The 21,072-nt window shown below is 34.4% G+C and overlaps 1 protein-coding gene across 2 annotated transcripts in view; it reads right to left on the reverse strand.

The window, feature by feature from the left end:
• Window positions 1-20,221, reverse strand: part of LOC129568256 (uncharacterized) — a 118,418-nt gene extending 98,197 nt beyond the window's left edge. For both annotated transcript variants that reach the window (XM_055445929.1, XM_055445928.1), the window contains exon 1: window positions 18,516-20,221. The gene's annotated coding sequence lies outside the window, so the exon portion shown is untranslated. The remainder of the gene's footprint in view (window positions 1-18,515) is intronic.
• Window positions 20,222-21,072: the final 851 nt, after the last annotated feature.

The following is a 21,072-nucleotide window of genomic DNA, read 5'->3' on the forward strand; positions in this document are numbered from 1 at the left end:
GAACATTTGTTGCGATTTTCACAAATCTATAGGTTAGATTGAGAGTAGTGTATGTTTCCCTGACTTTGCTATGAAAGAGAAGAGTAAGTTTCTTTCGACTTAAAAATGGTTAAAGGCGAGTATGTTCATTTTTGGCGTCACGGTTTTTTGCGGTTTTCGTGGAACTGATAAGAGATAACAACTTGGTCTTTTCGGCATAGTTGTAGTACTCGAGGCCTTCTATAACTTAGCTGAAGACAGTTATCTCTTATCAGTTTCGCGAAAAGCGCGAAAAATGATAAAAAAGTTCTATATAAATTTTGCTTTTTTAATTGCGCGATTTTCGCGAAACTGATAAGAGATAACTGTCTTCAGCTAAGTTATAGAAGACCTCGAGTACTACAACTTTACTGAAGACACCATGTTGTTATCTTTTATCAGTTGCGCGGAAACCACGAAAATCGCAGAGACTAGACGGTACGCCAACATACTCTACTTTAACGTCAACAGAATCATCAGGAAAAATACTCGCCTTTTCAAAAATATAAAGCGAAGAAAAAACATACTCCACTCTCAATCTCACCCTTAGAAATACTGTTGCATTTTGACACTTTGCAATGTTCTGTGGTATTGAACGTAACCTCATTTCTCTCTGTGCACGATTACATAAGACCCATAACAATGTCTTCGATTTGATGACCCATCAAAACAATATCCATTTCATTTTATCCTTTTCTTAAACTACAATAAAATAAGAAAAAAAAACTTGTTTCATTACAATCTATACTTTTCCATAAATAAATTGCTCGCGAAAGATTTCGCAATACGAAAAAAATTAATTAAAAAAAGGAAAAGAAATATTGAAACTTAAAAAAAAAGTATATACAAATTTGAGGGAAAAAACTATACTGCTTTTCAGTGACAAAGTTCTTAAAATAAGAACTTCTCTTTGAGGATGATACTCTTCTGTGACATTTTTTTCTCCAGTTGAACACATGAATTCAGGACTCGTTAAATATTTCAGCCAACATAATGTTATTTCAGGTTTACGAATAAATGAGAAAGATGAATGACAAAGGGATATTGCAACTTTTTTGACCAGAAAAAACGCCATCTTACGTCGTGTCCGTAAATTATTTCACTGTACATTTAGATGGTAGAGCTTGAACAAAAGTTCGACACTATGCATAAACTTGGAAAGAGCTTGATAAACTTGATGAAATACATATATTTTATGGTCGTTGCAATACTCCTATGATGAATGATGAGAAAGTGAGTTCAGTGGCTAATTTTCTTAAGGTTATTTTCTTTGTTTTTGTTGCAATCGTCTCACTGCCACTCGTTCTCGATAAGAACCTATCTTGATTTGGTTGGCTCAAAATTGACATATTTGAAAAAATGAGAAATATAAAAGGGAACCAAAAATATTTATGATTAGCTCAAAAGTTGATCCGTTTGCATAGAGTAGGCGATATCATAAAAACTGCAAATATGAAGGATTTCCCCTATTGGGGAACGATTCAAAAATGGTCGCCATGTGGAAAATTACGAGTGTCTTTACGCTGTCTGAATAATGATAAGTACATCGTAAGCGTGAAGCGTTGCCAATGACTACGGCTAAAATTAAAAGAGCAAATAAATTCGCTGACAGACACACTGAGTACCGTGCTCACCGAATAAAAACTTCGCCGTCATTATATGCAAAATTCATACACATCGCTTCAATTTCAATATCATTTTTACTGAACTGCACAGTGAACGTGTAATAGAATAGAATGGAATGCGTTGAATGATTAAGTAAACGATATGACTACGATTTTTTTTCCATTCTCTCACCCAAAACTGAAAGCGCGTTCAAGATATTAAAATATTGTCGCCCACGTCAGATATTCCATTCAGGTGCTTAGCATGATGAAGCTATATTATGCCATCATGGGCTATATTATGCGTTATTATGCTTTAAAAGTTCTTCGCTTCCTTCAGTTTGGCTGACACATCCTATGCGGCGTCAGAACATGCGTTTGCCATCATTGACATTGGCTCGCTATGTTTTTATTTAATCGGTCAAAACGTTGATGACGATGCTACCAGCGACAAACGGTTAATCGCGAAGAAAAAGGAAGAGAGAGACATACACATACACAAAATGATAAAAAAAAAATCAGGAGTAAAAATCAAAGACTGACGAAGGTGAGCGAAAATCAGGCTACTACATCCCATAAATACTTTGGTCGGTGTTTTGCGATAATAAAAATTCATGACGACAAAAATTGAAAAATACGGAACAAGGAACCTAAGATGCTTTTCTTTCTCCTGGGCATCTCTCAGTCTATTCTTCATCATCTTCGCTTTCGTCTCCGGCGCTGCGGCTGTTTGTATGTTGCACGTATATTAAAGTAGCTGAGTTTTTCAATTCATTTCTCTGTTGTCTCTCCCATGAGTACTAATGTTTGTGTGTATGTGTGTTTGAACCCAGGAGTGCTTCAATTTTGTGACATTATTTTTTAATGGATTTTCTTTGGATGTTTTGCTACTAGCGTAATCACTTTTCATGCACGAACGAACGTCATATAGCGCCCGGTAGAGATTCTTTTTTTATGTTGTTGCAAATGTTTCTCATAACTTTCAATTTTATTAATTTTGTAGTTGACATCCAAATCGGTTTCTGATGAACATTTTACTGGAATTGCTACTTGATTGAAATGCGATTATCTTGACTTAGCGTATTCTATCCGTATGCTTTGCATGCGGTTCACGCTAAAAATATGCCTTAAATATACCTTCGACTCTGTATTAAACTATGTATAAAATAAGCGTAAGCGTAAGCGTGAAAATGGTATAAACGTAGCGTGCGCAGGGTATACACGCGGTATATTTGTAGCGTAGTTTTTTTATTGAGAACTTTCCCAATGATAACAGAGAAAAAAATCGTGAATTATTATTTTTCACTGACATTTAAAAAAGAATTAAGAAAAAGTTTTCCATTTTGAACCTTTTTGTCCACATTTCTTTGGAAAACAAAACGGAAAGTAGTCCGAATACATGAAGGAAAGGAAAAAATAGAGAACACAATAAACAGCTAAATTCTAAATGATGAATAGTGAAATGATAAATTTATGAATAAAAACCAAACACATGCAAGACACGCAGCATGACGAAAACGATGATGATGAAGACGATGAAGAGGCAAAAAAAGTGTGCACAAAATTGAAAAAGAAAAATGATAAAGAGAAAAAGTTTTTCAAGATTTACTTGGAGTAGTTTTTAGGCGAGCAAGCGCGATTCAAATTCAATATTCATTGCTATTAAATTCGGTTTAAGCAACATACTCAATTCAGCTTTAGCATATACTTGAAACGCTTTCTTCCCATCGGATGGCAGCAAGAACGAAAACAACTTAAATGACAACTGTAGCGATGCGAGCACCCTCAATTTCAATAGGCAAATCAATGTAATTTCGGAATTTTTTTTCGAACTAAACAGCGCGACAATTTGAATTTTCTTGATGCTGCCACCCTATGTTTCTTCCTCTCCGGCTCTTTATTCAGAGGAACACAAAAGTTTATGCTCCATGAGAGCAATTTTTTGTGTTTGGTTCTTCTTGCAGCTGCTCTTCTTTTGTGCGTCATATTGCATTTTCGAAGTTTTTCCAAACTGTCATTGAGACTATTCGGATTTTGTCTAGGGGCAAAGTATAAAAACAAATTCGAAAATTAATTATTCTCTTTTTGTTTTGAGCACAAAATGTCTTTAAAAAAACCTTTTTGTCACTTTAATTTTCATATCGTTCAGCGATACAATTGTTTCGATCGACACAAGCTATCATCTTCAGTCGCAATTTCAAGTACAACTAATACGAATTTGTTCATAGAGCGATTCGTACACCGTTCACGCGGGAACGAGAACAAAGCCAAATGAGAAAGTTAAAAACAATACAAAAAATCGAAAATTATTAATTTCGGCAAATTTATTACATATTTGCAAATATATTTGTTTGAATATTCATAATGGCGACGATAGTGTTGTAGAAAATCTAACGAATAATGTGAATATTATGTAAATGAAGCAAACGCGAATACCGCCTATCAACAAAGTGCGCTGTAAATGGAAAATATTCAGCAATCAATGCTCTAACGGCATCTATACGGTATAATTTAGAAGTATAAGTAAATGCTTCCGTCATAAGGTTTACCCAAATGTCGGAAATGGCATTTGTCAGAAATGACATTTGAAGCGTGATTCATGATTCAAGTCAGTGAACTTCCGATAGGGACAAAAACAATGCAAACTGAACTCTAAAAGGTTTTGGATTTGCTGAATATTACCGCGCTTCACTGTGTTGCCGCCCATATTTTGTAAATATTCATGCTTCATACAAATATTGAGCGAATGTACATAAAGAGCATGAATGAACGGCAAATATATATTTATTGTGCTTTGCCCCTTGGATTTTCGTCCATTCTCTCGCTCTTCAATTTAACTCACTCTCGCCCAACGGAAGCTTCGCAAAACGAAGCAACGAAAAAGGAATCCAATATGCAACTTACATATGTACAATATGTTTGGGGCAAAGTTTGAGCGAGTTTTTGTTGCCAACTGTCCTTACTTTGAAATGCTTTTATTTGCAAAATCATTCCAAATGATCCATCCGACTATTTGATTTTCCAGTTCGTTCTGTGTTCCGTTCTTATCGTACGCTATTCACCTCTCTTCAATTCCATTGAATGCAACGTTCTGCTTTGCCTGTCTGTTTCCATCTCTCGTTGCATCATTTCGCATTTGCATATTTTTTTTCCACCGACAGTTTCCAGTTTATGTTTGAAGGTTTCCGATTAAGAAGTATTCGCATACAAGTACGTATTCTCTGAATGTGTCCTTTAAATAACTGCTTTACATTGATAAGCCCCATTCAATCGTTAGCTAAAATGCACTTCACTCCCAACCGAATCGACGAACGTCACTCAACAACCATAATATTTTCTATGGCATTACATATTTTGTGCACACATAAACTCATACACTCATTCAAATCCTATAATCCAACATCATACCTAAATACTTTAGCATTTTAACGGAATACAGGCACTCAGGAAAAGAAATTGAAGGAACAAAAAAAGCGTTTTAGTAAAGTAAATCGAAAGCGTTGCATGACCTCAACGGCATCTCGAAGACTAACCATCCAAATGCAAATCACTTGTTTTGACAGCATCTTAAGGAAACTTTTGACTTTTGTAGAAACTTTACGTGTCGACTCATTAATTTAGAAGCATTTCAGCCCAATAACAAACCATTTAATCGCTTCTTTTCAAACCATCGACAGCAATCAATATGAATCTTGAAGATTTAGCCGGACAGAGACTAAGTTTCGAACAAGGATCGCTTGTTCGTACCAAAGAACATAATAAATTAAAATATGGGCAGTTTGAACAACATAATGATGTTTTGTCAAATCAATTCTATATATTTTCCAATTTTTGCTAAATGAACAAAGTCCAAATCTTAATTGAACGATTGAGAATATTCGTCGAACTTTTTCTCGATGCGTAGTTGAATGTGGAACTTGAAAAAAGTTGTATGAAAAAACGGGACAATCGTTGTTGTAATCACGGCTTAAAAACCCCGAAAAATTTATTTTGATGTACCGTTTTTGCGTACCAACTTTTCCAAGAACCGTATTTCAGAAAGACGTAATAAAGTCCAACGAATATTCTAGGGAGTTCAATTGTTTTCAATTATTGTATAGTATCAGCATTTTCATGTTTTTTACTTGAATTCTATTAAGTCAAAAAACACCTGGATAAAAAACAATCGAGTGTCACGAATTATCGAAATTTCAGTATTCTACGTTATTAAATTTCAAAATAAGAGCTGCTATATGTTGTTATTGTTTTGAATAGAAAAACACCGACAGTCAACCTTATGGAAATCCAGAAGTGATTTTATCATTTTCTGCCATGTGGAGCAATAATAGTCTCTGGTTTGGTTTTCAATCGTATTCAATTTCATTTAATGTACGACCAGATTTTCCGGTCGCTTTAACATTTTCGATATAAATACTCTCCAAACACGCACACCGAATTCATCTGATAAACACAGAGTGTGTTATGAGCTGACGAGAATGCGTTGCGTTGCTTTAACGAATTTGCAGTAAAAAAAATCGTATTCTTCTCTGGTTTTCAAGTCAAATTTCATATTCTCTTCATGTAAATTAACGCAAATAATTAATAACGCAACGCATCCTCGTCAGCAGCTGACGTAAGTTAGTGCTGCTAACATCAGCTCATAACACGCTCTGGATAAACAAGAGCAAGTACGGTTTGGAGTGGTGTGGGCAAGTAATTGTTTCCAAGGAGCTGGATCCCAACTTACTTCTGTGAAAATTGGATTTTAAAACAAATTCAATACGTGTTCATGAAGTGAATGAAGCATTGCAACTTGACCCAAACAACAACAACAACACATTAATACAAGTGGAAAATCGTGCCAAAGACTTGGTTTGAACCACAACCACCATTCTTTGAATGCACCATTTGAAAGTAGGTGGTGATAAAAATGGATGCTTATGCATGAAATTGGCAGCATAAACTGGATTTTCCATCGAAGAAAGTTTGATATTTCGGCCTAGGGGCCTCACGCCAATTTCCATATTTAAAATATGAACAAATAATATGAATTTGTTTATGTTTCAACATATTAAACAGATATGTATGTATAATTTCAATTTTGCTCAATTTTGTTCAATAAACCGACTGTCAGCAGAACCATGTCTAATCTGTTGACGTCATTATCGCTTCAAAAATTCTGGAAGTGGGTTTTGGTGGATCCTCAGGATTGTTCAAAACCGATCCTGGTTCTGGAAGTGGATCCTCAGGATGGACCAGGGCATTGTCAAACCCAGTCTGATCCATCCTGAAGATCCACCAAAACCCACTTCCAGAACATATTGTTCAAGGTGAATATGAACAATAACAACGCATTCGGGAAATAATACAAAATATTTGAAATCTAGCGTGAATTTTACATGATTTAAATAATACAAATAGATTTTGCTAAATAAAATTTGGCGTGAATACCCTAGATTTCGGCATACCTGTACATGTTTTCTAAATAACAATCAGCAATTTGAAATTTGAATCATTGATCCGGATGAAAGAAGGTTGGGTCCTATTCGAATGAAAATAATGTTAAAGTATCCGTATGTGTGACATATACTTAAATGTAAATCCAGATACTTTTCGTTTCACTTTCAAAAGATGGTGCTACTTCATCAATTGAATGAATGTTTTGTCTTCACACAGCTTCAAGTACGTGTGACATCATTTGATTTTTGTTCTAAAGACGAGTTTTGTGTTTGTACTAAATAATGAAAACAAATCCGCTTGACATGAACTCAAAAAATGTACCTAACTTAACCCTTTATCACATTTCGGTTCCTAAAGTAACCAGATACGCCAGACGCTATAGCTATGAAACCACTGAATATTTTTACATTCTTGTTTGAAAACAAATGTAGGGAAATGAACTAGCTTTCATTTGATACTTTACAGGCTACAATCGGCTGGCTGAATGAAAAGTTTTTTCTGTTCATGTACTGCTGTAAAAAAAATGCGAAATTATAGCAGAATTCCAAATTTTTCATCCCCTCATCTTGTGGGTTTGTACATTCTTTTCAATTGTCAAATTAGGACCCGTAGGACCAAAACACATCAATTTAACTTTCTGCATCATTAGTTTTATGAAATTTAATTTTTTCAGGCTGTTATAACGATTTGACACTTTTGACTCTTTTTCGATTTTCTCGACTAATACGCAATTTTTCAAAAATCTAAGTATGAGGTCTTTCTCTATTTATCGTGGCACAAAACATATATCAAAATGATTCAAAAACAAAAAATTGTGCATCAAAGGGTTGATGTAAGAACTTTTTATTTTGCGTTGAAATCAACGCTCCTATTCACTTTGAATTTGACAACTGATATTGACTGCAAACACCACCTAGATAATTTAAGGCTAATGACAATACAATCAAGTAAACTCTCCGTTCTGTCAAACGTCATACTGAAGAATAACATACGGACATCACGAACTCACCATCGGTTCTTTAGATGGCGCTTCGATGAACCGAGTTCCAACCAAATACATGTATCAGTATACGAAGCATTCCACTGTTGGTTGAAATACATGAAAATATTTGAAAATATTACAATAATTCAACGCAATTAATTCGCTTCTGTGTCAATTCGAGCTAGAGACGAACACGAAGTGCGCACTTTATTTATAATTTTTGACATAAGAGCAGCTACGCTTCGACCGTCATATGTTGTAGTTTCCATTCTCATTGATTGGTTAAATTTTCAACATTTTACAATTAAAACTAATGTTTTGTTTTGATTGAAAACTATTTGGAAAAATGAAGTACCGAATCGTTGGAAATGTCTTCGAAAAAGGGACTTTTTCTGCGCGCATTCAGTGTTCGATGCGCATCTATAGGTGTCAACGAACATTTTTTCGAACAAAACATCTCACGATTCTTTCTTTCATAATTTTTTTTCTGTATATTTTTGCGCAGCGCATCCAGAATTTTTTTCCTTGTGGCTTAACAATTATTACTCATTTGACACTCAAAAACAGAATGATGCTCACACAGCGGTACACGTCTGCTTTATATATGTTTTGCAGTATAGTACACTCGACGAAATGGGTGGGGATTACAATATCGAATCCTTACGTCATTCACTCACTGAAACGCTATATAAGAGCGCACAGCACTTGTGCATACATTTAGTTCGTGTTCGTAAGTCAAACGATTAACATTAGCAATGGCACCAAAAATTAGCAAAGAAATGCGACAAGGCCCAAAAGAACATTTCACCAATGCCGTCACCAGCTCGTAAAAATCGTTGCTTTTGATTGGGAATTCATAAAAAAATCGGATCTTTCCAGAGCCACCACAAGAAGTTATAAAGTATTGAAAAAATCAATCATTTTATTTGGTGTCACATTTCTGGAAGCAGCATTTTATTATCATTATGGATTAAAAACAAATACATTTCCACTAATACAGATTGGTTTTTGAACGAAATGATAAGAATTTATCAATGATTTTTTATGAGTTCTTTATAAGTAATTTCGGAAGCTCTGGAAAGAGCTGTGCTGGAATTCTACGACACTTTTGCCGAATCCGAATCCGAATCGGAATCTTGTCACAAAACACAATTAAATCCATTCTTTTTGAATTATCTTCCCAACTTGAAGCGATAGGTTCTTTTTCATATTAGCCATATATTTTGGGTTGCGAAAAATCTCGAACATTGAGGGATTTTTATGATTATGAATTAATTTTGCTTTTGTTTAATTGATTTGGTCGATTTTGCTTTAAGTATTGACAATCGAACTGTACTAAAACGTACAATGTGGTGGACACCGGTTTTCATACTCAATTCATGACGACATACTTAAGCAACAAATGCAATGCTAATGAATGAACAAACATAATGCATTATTTTAAACTTATTCATTATGACTGTATTGAATACCGTAAAATAAAATAACTGCTTTACATAAATTTTTAAATGAAATTTGTTCTGAAGTTGAAAAAATTTGTCTATTTTGATAAGTTGTGTTCAGTGTCGGCGATACTGTGTCGCCATCGATTGATAATGACTAATAATATTTGACGGCGTACTTTAAAGTGGAAATGTCAGCCAACATCGAAATTCTCCAGGTTCTTTGCATTCACATGAAGCTGGTCGTCGTGTTTTAGCAAAAATGAATATTGAAATTTTTGATATTATTTTAAGGTGAAACTATCATTTTATGATGTTTTTTTTTCACTTTTTTCATGTCTTGGTTTATTTCAAGACATTATTTTAGATTTTTTTTTGGCTCAACTTAAAAATCGAAAAATATAGTATTTTTTTAATTATTAATAATATGCTTTATTTTTGCGGCGCATAAGTTTTTGAGGGGGTAGAATTGAAATTCGATTGACAAAACATAATTTGTTTATTGTTTTTACTCTTGTACACACGTGAAATCCATCATTTTATTTACCTAATGCTCATACTTTCTTCACAACAAGTCTTGTACAAACTTGAAAAAATAAATTTAATACCACCAGTTCATGTTATACACCAATTTTTTTTTTTGGATTATTGAAAAAAAGTTCATCGCAAAATTGGTGTATATTTTGCACCAAAACCTTTCACTGTTTCACTTTACATCACTGGTGTATTTTGTGCACTACTTTATACACCATTTATGCACCAAAAGTGGTGTATATCATATATTGAAAAGTGTCGAAATGCTGGTGGCAAAATTTTGGTGTATCGTTTGACATTTGTGCCCACTGAGGCGGTTCTATTTAATGAAAGGGTCAAGATAATTCTTACCGATTCAAATGACATAAAGCCTTCGCACGTTCTTTGCATTAGGCTGACACACAAGCACACAAAAAATCCAAAGAAAAATTAGGTTTTTTTTACATCGATAAGAGCAAATAATTCGGTTGAATCTGATTGAAACGTATACCCAAAATCAAATTACGCAACGGTTCCACTCCAAAAATACACAAGAATAATGTGATCCAAGCAAAAAAATTTGTGCGTGAATTCAATATTTTATTTTGATTGGATCGGTATCAATCACTCGATGCGTTTTTCGTTCTGTAAATAAAAACAAATCATACGGTCGATGATAGAATACGAATATGTATTTACATTATGCTTGAAATGGATCGGTATGAGGAAGAGTGAAAGTCTGAGCTGAGTCTTGTCAACGAGATGCGTGAACAAAAGAAATCATACGACAAATTATACATCAGTATACTTGAGCGGCTTTCATGTGAGGTATTGGTAACAGCAAAAACCACTTGAAATCGAAGCAAAGAATGAACATGAAGTATCCCCTTTCTCTTTAAGGTGGTTGATTTGAAAAAGAAACCCTTTGTGTTTGGATGTGTCATTATTCCGTTCGTCTAGACTCATAGAGTTAGAGACAAAATATTCATTTTTTCTCTCTACACTCACTTCGAGTCGATGTTGTATTCATCCATATTGTTGACATAATATTTAACTACGTGTTTTCTTTTGTGTACTTATTTTTTCATTCACCTCTAAAATCCTGAAATTTTCTCGAATCATTTTGTTCGTGCATCCTATAGGATTATAATGCTTCGTATCCTTTTCAATTTTTGATTTGATGTAAAATTTCATTTTTTTTCATGCATAACGCTGCGACTTGAGCTCACTTTAATTCAATACTGTTAAGTTTTACATTGAGATTGATGACGATGATATCAACCAGCTTAACTTATATCGTTTATACTCATATCTCACACACACGCACCAAATATTCTGAATACTTGTTCTTTCGTCATTTTTTGTAACGTAAACGGGTCGAACGTGCCGGTACCGCTGCAAAAGTTGTTGTACTGAAAAACACATCAGGATGATATGCTGTCGATGTCGTGACAGACATCGAATGAAAATGAGCAAAACACACTGACACTGTTACACAGTCTGTGTAATGTAGCGCTCGCATAGGCTAGACGCTAGACACACAGTGTTGCCTAGTTCCTTTCAGAATTGGCCTCGTTTAATGTGCGCGCTCACTCGAACCAAAGAAAGTGAATTGAATTTTTGAGAATAAAGAGAGCGAAAGCAAAGTAGAACACTTTTCGTTGCGGCCAGACTCGCACAAAGTGGATACGAACTCAAAAATCTTATAAGTGCAATGATTCTAATAAGTATATTCTGCACGCAATTCAACGAGATTTCTGATAAATTCAATTCGATTACATACACGAAAAATATAGAGAAATGGGAAAAAATCGATTACTCGGCACTTTTTCAACCATCACAATCATTGCTGTTTCAGCGTAAAGAAAAACTCAATTTGACTGCGAAAATGCACAAAAGATCTTTTGCGATAACAGTCGCGAAATGTGGTTTTCTAACCAAACATTTTCATCAGAATGAAAAATTGTTGATGGGAAAAAATGAATTTTCACCAACAAAAAGTTAATGATTTTCGGTTGAATTTGCATCAATAAAGTGGAGACAGAATTTGGTTAGGAATTTGATTTCAGCCAATTCTACTTGTATTACGATCAAGAGACTCAGACAAATCGAAAAGAGAGCGAGAGTGAGAGAGAAAGAAAATTGCGTCATGAATTTTCAACGAAACCATAAAACTTCGAACAGACGGCATAAAAAATTCACTCGTTTTGAAATGATGTAATCCAATTTTCGGACCGACAGAAATGAAAAAAACGGCTCTTCGATTGGTCATAAAATGTAGATAATTCGATTGGAATAAGTGCCAAGAGCGAGTGCAATTAGCTATTCCTAGACGTCCGTTGCGGAAAAGCGAGTGTGTATTTTTCCAATTGTAAAGCTAGTTTATCCCGTTACGATTGAATGCCTTGGCTCAATGTCTGTGAAATGTGCTAGAAAATGATTGTTTTGTTTACATTGCAAAAGGCAGCTATATTTGGTTGGAATTGGCCAATGACGCCAAAAAAGAGACGTGTGCCCATTCGTTGTGGTCACTTGGTCAAATGAAATCGCTTTCAGTGCTATTTAAAGTCTCTTCTCGCTTCTTGCTCTGATGAGAAGAGCTTCGGTGCGGTGCGAATGCAACAAAATTCAAAGCTCATTTTTTCACACTTTCTCTATCTCTCTCCTCTATTTCTATTGCCATATGTATGGAAGCAAAAGCAAAAGTCCTTTGCATGTTTTTGCACCACAATTGAACGACTGTCGTATACACTAATTTGCATGAAACAATAAAAACCATTACACGATGACGATGTGTTTCTCTGCCGCCATCGTGGGTTACATTTTTTTCTGCCCTGCATTCCATCCGTGGTGTGTGCATTTTCGGCTAGTGAGATGAGGTTTTTTGTGCATCCGCATAATCATAGTCATTTCCTTGGTATACCGTTGTCGGTGTGCTACCGTCACACCAATGTTTGTTTTCTCGACTTTTTCCGGTCGTTCGTCTCGTACAACCCCAAGTCTATTTGCAGAACGGCTACGAAAAGGCTGCTTACAAAAACGTCTAAAAATAAAACAAAATCGTCTAAAAAAATGACAATTTCGTCCCTTTTTTTAAAAAAAAAATTCGTCTAAAATATATTTTTTTAAATGACAAAATCATCTAAAAATGTGGCAATTTTTTTCTTAACAAAATCGGGTTTTAAAATAACAAAATCGTCTAAATACAAGTTTTCTGGCAAAATTGACAAAATCATCTAAAAGACTCCAAAAACATCTATGGACAAAATGTTTATTTAAAGTGACAAATCCATCTAAAATGCTAAAAAAATAATTCAACAAAATTATCTAAAATTTGCAAATTATTTTACTAACGAAATCGTCTAAATACGAGTTTTCTGGAAAAATGACAAAATCGTCTAAAAGACTCCAAAAACATCTATGGACAAAATGTTTATTTAAAGTGACAATATCATCTAAAACACTCTCAAAAATCACAAATTCATATGATATTTTCATGCTGAAAAAATCGCCTGAAATATGCCATCAGTGGTTAGCAAATGAAAAAATACACTCCGGATTGGAAAGCCATCTTCAGTGTATGCCTTATCAAATTCATTGGGTATGGTTTTGATTATATCACTTTTTGGAATGAACTTCATATGCAATGTGTTATGAAGAGAAAAATAAAAATAATCGAATGAATATTCGGCAAAATGTGTGATTCTTAAAGTAAAAAATAAAGAATATATTGAAAAAAATTGGGATTTTGAATTATTTTGTCATTTTAAATGAACTATTGTTCATAGTCGTTTTTGGCACATTTCATGCGATTTTTTCAGGATGAAAATATCATATGAATTTGTGATTTTTGAGAGTGTTTTAGATGATATTGTCACTTTAAATAAACATTTTGTCCATAGATGTTTTTGGAGTCTTTTAGACGATTTTGTCATTTTTCCAGAAAACTCGTATTTAGACGATTTCGTTAGTAAAATAATTTACAAATTTTAGATAATTTTGTTGAATTATTTTTTCAGCATTTTAGATGGATTTGTCAATTTTGCCAGGGAACTCGTATTTAGACGATTTTGTTATTTTAAAACCCGATTTTGTTAAGAAAAAAATTGTCACATTTTTAGATGATTTTATCATTTAAAAAAATATATTTTAGACGAATTTGTTAAAAAAAGAGACCATTTCCTTTAGACGAAATTGTCATTTTTTTTAGACGATTTTCTTTTATTTTTAGACGTTTTTATATTTAACCGCTACGGAAACAAACGACCAGTCGAACGCCATACTGGTGAACAAAAACTCGGGTGACAACAAACAGAAAAAAATGAAAATAATGTCGCATTAAATTTAACACTTTTCTTTTCCGTGCATAAATTTGCATTCTCTCTTTCTCACCCTGGCCATCATCATCGGTCGCAGTCCACACCAGATGCGCGTTACGTATGCATTGTTTACTTTCGCTTAAAATTCAAATAGACTTTTTTGTTTGTGTTTCTCAAATTGTTCGTGTGTATATGTGTGTATTTTCTAGGTTGCACATTAAACCATTAAAACATTCGTCGAATCATCCGGTTTTCGTGATGCACCAATGCTATGGAAGTAATATTTCCATACATTCAGACAAATTTTTACATCCATAAACAATCCATTTTTACCATTTTCCTTTCATCTACACTCTTTTGCTATCGAACCAAAACACATGCCATCTCAGAGTCTCAATCTCCGATTTTGTTATGCAAACAAATTTTCAAAACCCAACTTTACGTGATACTTCCAAAGGCGCTCTCTCTCTCATACACTCATAAAAGCTCATTCCGGAGCATAAATAAAATGCTCCAAGACCATTTCGTTCAATTTTAACCGGTTTTATATAGCTTTTCTCACCGAAGAGGTAACGGTTCGACCTTTTTATAACGATTGTCGTTTTTCAACTTGTTTTTCATTTCCACTCTCGGTTGTTTTCTCTCTCTCTCTCTCTCGTCACAAGTTTCTTTCCAAGCGAATTTTGTTCCATGATGACAGTGAAAAACGAACGACCATTGAAAGGAAAAACATGAATCAGATTTCCGGAGCGTTGTTTCCTATTCGCACAATTATTTAGTCGCCTGGAAGAATGTTCTTTTTTCTTCTGTTGTCCCATCGAACGTGTGAAACAGCGATGGATAATGAAAATTTGCCAGTCAAACTCAAAATAAGTTGTTTCGACTAGTCGAGAGAAAATGAAAAAAAGAGGATGTGAAAAAAGTGAAAATACGGCGGTGTTGCATTTTCTTTATTTGTGGGTTGAATTCAAATGCCGAAACAGGCCTAGGATTCAATGACCGCACATCCGGTATTTTTGGATCCCCTCCAACGCCACAAGGATACATATTTTACTTCGCTTGATGTTTACAGGGGATCATGTTTGCTTTTTTGGAATTGATCACGCACAAATATATCTGCAGCGGCAGAACTCACTCCTTCACAAATACCAGTTCCGCCTACGAATTGGCTTATTATTATTTTGTTTGAAGTTTTCTTTAATGTTTTTCAATCGCTGAAAAAAGATCTCCGGTCATTTAGTTAGAGTTGGACCCATTTCCTTGTTAACTTAACTTTCACTTAATACAATTGTATATAACCCCTAATCAGACTTGTCGAATTGACTGATGGAAAAATCGCGAACACTTTTGTTAGAAATGAATAAATTTTGAGTACAAGAAGAAATTTCTTTTGAAATCTAATTCAAAATTCAGTTTTTAAACGGAAGACATTGAGTGTTGGGATAATTTAATAACGATTTTGAACTTAAGATGAACGAGATAAAAGTCTCAATATACTACACTGGCAGTACTTTTACGCCGTACGCAAAATATACGGTTTCTTCTTGCTGAGTGGATTTTAAAAAAAAAATTTCAAGACTTAAAGGTCAATAGCACTCAATATTTTTATTAGTATTTTTTCTCACTTTTCTTCTCTCTTGATCTAGTGGTAATTTTGTTCTGATTCGAAGTGTCGAAGTAAACGTTAGAAAAAAAAGGTAATCGGCAGTTTTTTTTTCTGACCCTTGGCCCCATGGTGCCGGTTTATTGAGAATAATTTCCATAATCGTCACGAACATGTGTTTCCGCTCATGTAAGAATTTTCGGTGATTGCGTCCAAAATCTAAATTCGAATTTTTAATATATATCCAAACATATAGCCAAACCAAAACGGAGAAATACTTGATGTATTTTGTTGACGATTGAAGCAAAGTATATCAATAGCGCCACCTAACATGATGCGACATTGGATACGACGTTCGAACGAATCAACACCTCTGTGTACAACGCACACATAGACTCTTTGCATTCACACGAACATACACACAAAGACTTTACTTTCACACGTACGTATAGTTACAGAGATTTGTGGTTGGTGGCGCTCCTAACAAAGTTTCCACAGCAGTTTTAAACGTCAAACATTGCTATAGCATATGAGCTAGATAGTTTTGAGCCAAACCTTCCAATAACGGAATCTCTATAAAGTGGAAAATTCGGCCGTTGAAGGGTTTTCTTTAAAATGCACTCTTATTAGAGGAATTTTTGCTGCAATCAACGGAAAATCTAGGGGTTTCACGCAACTTAAAATTCATCTAAAATTTCAATATTTCTCTCTTTTCTCTAAAATTCCCTGGGATTCACCAAAATCCGTATTATTTCGAAATATTTCAACATTCACCTTGAAAATTATGTTCTGGAAGTGGGTTTTGGTGGATCCTCAGGATCGTTCAAAACTGCTCCCGGTTCTGGAAGTGGGTTTTGGTGGATCTTCAGGATGGATCAGACTGGGTTTGACAATGCCCTGGTCCATCCTGAGGATCCACTTCCAGAACCAGGAGCGGTTTTGAACAATCCTGAGGATCCACCAAAACCCACTTCCAGAATTTTTAGATTCAAAAAATTCTAAAAAATTCGAGTTTATGAATAAAAAGAAGCAATATCTATAGTTTACACATAAAATGGTTTTATTTCCAGCTATTTAGTAAAATCTTCGGCCTTCGAGTTTGCGTGAAACCCCTAGCGGAAAATCGCTCGGTTTGTCCACATTTTCCCCTTTAAATATTATATAAACATTAAAGCAATATCAGAATTAATAATAACGATTTGCAATCAGGTGCATGCACGTAGATTAGACTCCATCACTTTGCTGTAGACAATTAAATCAACATCCACGATATTCACAAATATTTGAAATTCACAATATTTAGAACATTCACAGAAGAGATGGTGTGAATATTCACAATATTCACAACTTTCTGGAAATGAATGAAACCCCTGGATTACATATCTTTTATTTCTTATCAGTTTTGTGAACAACGCGAAACACCACGAAAACCAGCCAAAAATGAACGTTCTCACCTATAATTATTTTGGAATTCAAATAAGTCTTCTTTTTTAAATATCAGTCTTCTCTTGTATACCGAAGTCTGTGAAATATACTCGTCCCACAAACGTTCGAACGTTCGTAGAAACACTAGAACCATAGCATAAAAATAAAACATTAAAGATTAAGAATAATTAAGTTAACATTATAGATTTTTTTCTGTTTCTTCTAGACTTTTTTCCTTATATTTTTTAGTTCACTTCAGAGTCGAGTTACTACATAAATTTGCAGTATATTTTCAATTTCGAAAAAATACGTATTTCAACTTTTACCAAATCAGCTCAAACTTGAATTTACTATAATGGAATATGGGGTATTTCATTTCGTTTTGTGTTTTTCCAAAAGGATATCAAATTCATCAGGTACATGAAACTTGTATTGGTGAAAATCACCAAATTAAAATGTGATTCATTAGAAGAGTTCATGAAAATTCCATAGAAAAGAATCAACTTGAACATGCGATGAAATGTCGAAGCCCGACGGCAAATTTGTTTTCACTTGATCGCTTTAGAAAAAGCATAAAAAATCGAAGATGCTTGAAAATAATATCACAAAGTCTTTGGAATTGCTTGCCAAAGACGAAATTTTTCATTTTTTTTTTTCTCCGAACCCTACATTCACGTTATCCAAAGTATAGCAAATAACATGTAATTCGAGTTGATGCACGAACGAAAATATAAATAAGTTTGTTCCATGTTCAACATCAAACGTAAACATATTAAAACAAATAGCCAAGATTAAGCGTCAAAAAGGAAAACGAGTGGAGAGAGAAAAATTGGATGGCAAGAAAAAAATTCCAAGCAGAAACCGAATGAAAACGAAACGTATAATGAGGGGCAAAGAATACTGGCTGGAGCTTAGAACGTAGTATGAGTTTCATACGTGAAATACATAATAAATTCGCACCACATTAATGCGATTAGGATACACCCTAAATCCATCTAATAAATATAATATTCGTTGTCTTCGTCGTTGATGCTGTGTGTTTACAGCAAACAAACGAGCAACGCCAAACACGGATGACAGAATTGTGAATGGAACATTCGACTGAATGGCAAAAAACAATCAAAAATAAAACCAGGAGATATTCAACGACCAAATATTTTAACTACTTACCCGTGTCTCTAGCTAAATTTGTTACTATTATTTATAATCCAACCAAAATTGAATTAACCGCCACACAACGCATTACACATATCTTTTTTACAGTATTTTTGTTTTCACTTGGCTCTTTTCAGTTTTATGACAATCGCATTCAATCGATTCACTTTATCATTCTACATGAATGCGTTTGATTGAGTTATCTCTGGAATTCAATGTCGGTGTGATGTCGGAGGTCCTTGTGAAAAATTTCCAATAAAATCGATTGATTCTGTGTGCCGTGAAATTTCGACTTGTCCACAATACAATTTAGTTTCTATCGCTTGAAATTGGCCCGATTTTATTTTTATTCATTCATCATTAAATGACATACACTCGAAATCGGCCTGAACCACTATCAATCACTGTGTTTTAACCACGGAAAAAATGTTTGTTCTGTATGAAAACAATGTTTCTCTGATATATTTAAAGCTTTCTTTTTTTTAGCTCGACGTTCGCACTATTTTTTATTCACGTCTGTAGAAGTGAACGCTTCGAAATAATGGCACCAAACAGAAATGATGGCAAATTGTATGAACCGGATTAACTTGTGTCTTCGTATCATCGTGCAAAAATTGGCGTCGAAAAGAAAAGCTAACGGCGACGAAGTCAAGTAAAAAAAGATGTCACAACTAATACTAGAGTCGATCTATCAATCGAATATCGTTTCAAATCAAACTAGTTTTTCACTTTCTTGAAGGTTCTACTTTTGTCTGTGTGGGTTTTTCGCTTCTACCGAATTTTTGTTCAAGTGCTGAAGAAAAGCACTTTTCTTTTCGTTTTTCTTCACCGACTTGGAAATTTGTTTCTGCTATTCTTGTCTCGTTTGTCGGCACAACTTTTCATATTCAACGATGCCGCACTTTTTTTTCATCATTTAGTAGCACATTCATGCGTCTTTATCATAATTTATTTATTTAGTTTGGCAGTTTTTTGTCGATTGTTGGCAATTTTTTCTCGTTCATGTCACAAAATAGACGAGCGGATGGTCGCTTTTTTATGTTTTTATGTGTCAAGTAAACATCAATTGAATAAGAGAGAAAGAGACTTTCTCACATACACGAAGCCCAAAATAGCACAACACATTCACTTCTAACGACGGATATTGATATCTTTTTGCATGATGGATTTTACAACCCAGCCGATACCACACTCGAGAACGGCCAAAGGGATAACGCATTTTTATTCAACATCCAAGTAATATAATCATTTCTCCGTTTCGATACTAAAATGCCATTCATTCGCTTCTTCTTAGATCGAAAATTATATCATTTGTGTGGATGATTTCTCTTACACTCGCAAAAGTTCACTTCAGATATCCAAACACACACCGAATATACATTGGCTACTTTTTGTTTTGCATTTGGAACTGTGTGCGTGAGTGTGTTATGCCAGCGGCCAAGAGAAATATCTTTATGGTTTATCTTTTCGGTACACCAAAATTCATTCTGTTTATTCAATTTTTTTATTTTTCTGTCTTTTTTGTGTGCGTTCGATCGTTCATTCCTATGTGTTTGTTGTTCAAAAGTCAACCTGAAGCGATTTTGCACAGGTCAGAATAACTCGAAGGTGTGTACTGATGTGTAAATTTACCAGTTCACTGAATCTTTTTCACATAACTCGAAAACAAAGCGCGACAACTTCAATTCATTGCACTGACGCTGGGATACGTCCGCACTATACACCGGTCATAGACTAACTGAAACCAATATGGAAACTAGGACAGTCTCACCAAAGCTCAATTTGGCTCCACTCACGCACTTCCAGTCTGGAAGTTTTGCGTTTCGTTCGTGTTATGCGTACGGCTTCTGTAGTAGCTCCAATTTCAAAACAAATTTACTGCAAGCAACAACTTGGACGGTTTCGAAGCGTTTTCGAACATGGAGAATACGAACTGCTAACTGATGGTGAGTTTGCGCATCATCCATTTCAGATACCGACATTACATCCTGCATCATACGCCTAAAGTATAGTACAATCCGAAATACGTCTTTTTCCATTTCGATGTCAATGGCTTTGTTTATATACAGACAAGACACAAGGTTTTTTTTTCATAGCAACTTCAACTATAATTGGAACACAAGAAAAGTTCTTCCATTCAACGGATGCATTTATAAAGTTTACAGGGTGTTTTCGTCAAGCGTAACACATCCACCACGATTTCAATGGCTTCATTTTTCAAACATTATTTTTCTGCACTGTTTTTGCCGCGGCAAATTTTCAATACGTTTCGGCTTCTTTTTCAAATAATAATGAACTTGGCTTTCGTCCACTCAAACATTTCTGCCAAATCTATGACAATTTATTCATAGCATCTAAAATGATGTAGTTAATTTTCTAATGTGTAAAAAAATCTTCATAATTCAAGCTTTGACAACTTTTTTACAAACTTGTTCCTGCTAATTTTCGAGAAACATCTACAAATTTTTATAGATTAGATTATTATTAAAAATGAGACTGAACGAATAAAAAAAAATTAAGCAATATATTGATGGTCGCTATTTAAACATTTGGAAAAGTTTATTATATTCAT

The sequence above is a fragment of the Sitodiplosis mosellana genome, unplaced genomic scaffold, assembly GCF_009176505.1.
Source record: "Sitodiplosis mosellana isolate CC-2019 unplaced genomic scaffold, AAFC_SMos_1.0 Smas_scaffold_17, whole genome shotgun sequence".
Lineage (NCBI taxonomy): Eukaryota > Metazoa > Arthropoda > Insecta > Diptera > Cecidomyiidae > Sitodiplosis > Sitodiplosis mosellana.